We start from the raw sequence: 4446 nt of genomic DNA, 5'->3' as shown, positions 1-4446 counted from the left end.
ACACACATAAAACCTAGAACTACTGTTACTAATGAGATTGCTGTTAACAGGCAGCAATACCAATACCTGACTGAAAATTCCTACCTGGCCAGTAATCTGACAACAATTCTAAATGACTCATTAGTGATCTTCACTTCAGGAGGTGCTTTGTAAAAACCTGAGCTAATTCCTCTTCTTTCTTTGAAGCAGCTATTTGCATGAATCCTGAAATGTGAAAATTTAAGTTTCTCTGTAGCTGCCAGCTATGGTCATTGACAAGATTTGAAGGTTTCTAATAAGCTTCCTTCACAAAATTTCTCAGCAAAAGAAAAACACAAAGGCTCCTGGGGCCTGTTTCCAGCTCTGCAATCAGTCCCTTGACCTTGCTTTCCAGCTATTCTGATTTTTGCCTCTTGCAGCCTTGGGGAATGACGTGGTCTCTGCATAAATTCTACTTTTTAATACCATCTTCCCACAGTGAAGAGCCATGGAGATGTGGCTCCTTTTCTGTCCCTTTATTCCCTGTCTTACTTTCAAATGAAACAAGGAGGAGGTGCACAGGGTTAACTTGTTGACCTCCACAGGCCAGGCTCCAGGTCAGATGCTGACATAGTGAGATACAGAGCTGTGCAATGGAGAGTTGCTCTGAGCTCAGGATACAAACCAGACCATCAGGAAAAATATCCACCCTTCCTTTTATTACTCCTTTGTGCTTCCATTTCTCTAGACAGGGGAAGAAGGGGAAGAAGGCAAAGAAATCTCAGAGCTCGGGATGAAGAGACACAAGATAAAGACAGAATGGGGGAAAAAAATGAGAAGAACATGTTCCTAAGAGAAGGCTTTGGAAAATTCAACTTCCCCACCCGAGTCCAAACAATGTAAGGAAGAGAGAGGCCATGGTTACTTCCCTCCTGTTATACAAAAGGAAGACACACTGCCCTGACGCATTCTCAAAGATAATGGCCTGCACTGAAGTACAGTAGCTTCTGAAAGCCACACAATGTCTACACCACTTCTGTATTCAAGTAAGAGCTAGAAGTCACTGACAAGAGCCTAGGATGAGTGTATTGTAGTGACCATAAACATCTAGCAAACAGTTAATTTCACCACAGAAAAAAAGATGTGAGAAAGGAACTTTCCTGCAACAGGATATCAGACAAAACAGTTCGAACGACTATACAATAGCAATATATCAATACAAATAATGTATAGCAAAAATTACTCCATCGGAGGCCTTTAAAACTGTGTCTTACACTACTGAGTAAAATAATGCTCTAATTTTCAGATCAGATCTACATTTTAAAGCTTAAAACTTATTGTGACATTTTTCATTTGCAGAGGCTGCTATTAGAAATATTAAAATGAATATAAAACAGAAGCACACAATAATCAGGAAGAAAGCTCAAAAAAACCTGTGGTCCAAACATACCACTAAGTGCAGGGGCAGAGATGAGGTTAAAGACAATTCCAAAAGTCACAACAGGTTTTCAGGGCCTTGCTTGGTGGTGTTTTGATTATCTCCAGAGATTTCACTACCCCTCTGGGCTCCTACACCAATGTTCAAGAACCTTCAGTGTGAAAATTCCCTAATATCAAGACAGGATTTCTTATGTTTTAGCCTGTGTCCATTGCTCCTTTTTATTTTGCTGGGCATATTGAGTCTCCTATTTTGCTTATAAACTTGTTAAGCAATTGGAGACAGCAATATGATACACCTTTTCCTCAGATTGAACCAACTCTCAAGACTCTCTGTGTACCTCATGTGCTTCAGCCTCCACAATGGTTCTTTAGAACTCTGCTGGACTTGCCTCTCTACTACTGTCTCCCAGCAAACCTCAAAATGGAGACAGCACTTGAAATACTCTCTCCCTTTCACAAGAGGGAACACTTGACTCCCTTGGCCTGCTGTCTGTTCTCTTGCTGATATAGCAGAGGTTTGCTGACTTTTTCTGACATGAGTACATACAGTTGACTCATATTTGCTTTGTCACTGGCCAAGGCCCCAAGTTCTTTCCCACAGAGTTGCATCCTCTGCAATCCCAGGTGCAGGACTCTGTATTAAGCTATGTTGAACTTCATGAGATTCCTGCTGCCCAGTGCTCCAGCAAACCAAGGCAGCTCTGGATTGCTGGACTTGCCTTGCTTGGCCCAGTGTCTCCCATGAACTGGGTGCAGGTACACTCCATACCACATCCAGCTGAGTAACAAGACATGGAAGCACCCTGACCCAAGTAATGACTCTTGAAGAATGCCACTAGCTAGACCCTGAATAAACAACCCTTTAAGCCTGTTGGTGCAGCCAGTTTCCCCACCTACCTCAAGAGCACATCCAGACAGTTCATATCTCAACAAAACATAATAAACATAATAAAAAATTTAAAACATTATATTGTGAAAATAAATTTGATTTTTTTTTCAAGTAGGCAGAAACAGATTTGCCAGCCTCAGAAGAAGGGACTAAGCTACTTCTAACAGGGTGGCCGGGAGCCTTGGCTGTCCCAGAGGAGAGACTATCCTTGTGCCACATGTGCTGACAGGAGCAGGTGCAGCTGCCAGCTGCCAGCCATAAGCACAGTGCACATCATGTTCTTAACTTCTGTGGCAACACCAGCCAGCCGGAGCTGTCCGGGGCCACCTGCTAGTGATGGGGTGGCAGCAGGACCATTTGGTATCCACACAACTGCTTCTTGCACTGTCTAGTAGCCAGCCTAAATGCTATTCCTGTTTCAACCTTCCAGCCAAGAAGTCTGTAGCTGTAATGTGCAAACTGCAGGCATGTCAAACAGTTCTTAATATTTGCCAACATAAGCATTATAAGTATGATGTGCAGGAATTTGTGGGTTTTAAGCAGACATATATACATATCAATTCTTACTTATATTATTCTCCAGGTAAAATAATGGCAGTGTCTTGTGGTTTAAGAGAAACATACTACTTTATCAAATGCTTAAAAAACCAAAGTACTTGCACGGATTGATCCTTCTTTTATTCCCTGCAGAGATTGGTTATTGTAGTGTGTTTTGGACCAACTGAAAAATATTTTTCCAGTCATTTGCCATTGAAAGCTTACAGTCTACTTTCTAGGACCCATATTAGTTCCTTTTCTCCTAAGGAAATCATTAGAGATCTTCCACATCTCCTTTGTGAAATCTGTGTGCTTCTGCTTCACTTCTCAATCCAATTTAACATGTACCTCTGTACTATTTTAGTAGTTGGTATCTTTACCAAACACAGGAAAAAAATAAAAGTAATATATGATAGATACTTGGTTTTAAACTAAGTTTAAGACATGGATAAAAATACTTTTTCTTCAAAGCTCAAAAGAGACCTCTTCATAACCACTCTTGACAGATCACAGAAGATGGGATCTAGACATCTTCTAAACAAGAGGTTGCAGATACCAACTTTATTTCTCGGTGACTGAACCAAACATATTAACTCAGATGGAAAAAGAAACAAACCTGTTATCACGAGGGCTGTGAATACGTGTTCCATGTTCTATGTGAAAGAATGAACATCAAAAGCTTTCAAAATTTAGTCAGCTGTAAATGCATACACTGTTCCTTGAACTTAAGATGTAAGCTCCTCTGAAAGTTGGCCATTTGAAAAGTTAGAGAACTATATTTGAAAAATGAAGGCACAGCATATATAAAATTTCCATATTTTTAAAGAAAATACAAAAATTAATAACTCATAATCTTGTTAAAATGAGATTTTTTCAGTATACTTCTAGTTGTACTAATTCAGTGTTTGAGGATTATCTTTCAATGCTTTAAATTCTATATATTTTAAAAAAACAAAACATTGATAGGCCCCAGTTCTAACAGTTATTTTGAATTTCAGTATATTTGTTATTTCTTCCAGAGTTACATGCTTTGAAAGCAGCAAACATTTCAAAAGTAACAAAAACACAAAACTCTAAATTCATGGTAGGAGAGAAAGGCTGGAAAGCACTAACTAAATACACAGATAAAATTTCAAAAATATATCCCAATTGAAATAAATTGTCTTTCCCAAAATAAATTATCTTTCCCACAGTAGCTATTCCAAAGCAAAATGGAGTTTGTTTCATGATGGAGCAGCCACACAGGGACAGCAATTAGGAAATGGCATGCCACTTCACATTTTTTGCAAAATATTGTCAGTTCTTTACTCTCATGTGGTTTGAACCTAGACATTTCAGACTACACCTGGAAATAATGGAGAAACCTGTCTGGACCCACAGGGGGTTTGGTAGGTTTTTTTCCCCAGTCAAGATTTCTTAGAGGTGGTGTTGCAGTCTGTTCATTTGTTCTGGTTATTAAGTTAAATGGTTTGTTTCTAATGTTATTCCCCCCATAAGTTGTAATGGTTTTACCCGCTTGTCAGTTCTGTAAACCCCTCCCCTTTTTCCTGAACCTTCCTTGTCCATCACCCTGTTCCTGCCCCTGAACCCCATCAATCTATGTAAACCCCACCTTTTGTTCT

The sequence above is a fragment of the Parus major genome, chromosome 5, assembly GCF_001522545.3.
Source record: "Parus major isolate Abel chromosome 5, Parus_major1.1, whole genome shotgun sequence".
Taxonomy (NCBI): domain Eukaryota; kingdom Metazoa; phylum Chordata; class Aves; order Passeriformes; family Paridae; genus Parus; species Parus major.
This window is presented reverse-complemented; position numbering follows the sequence as displayed.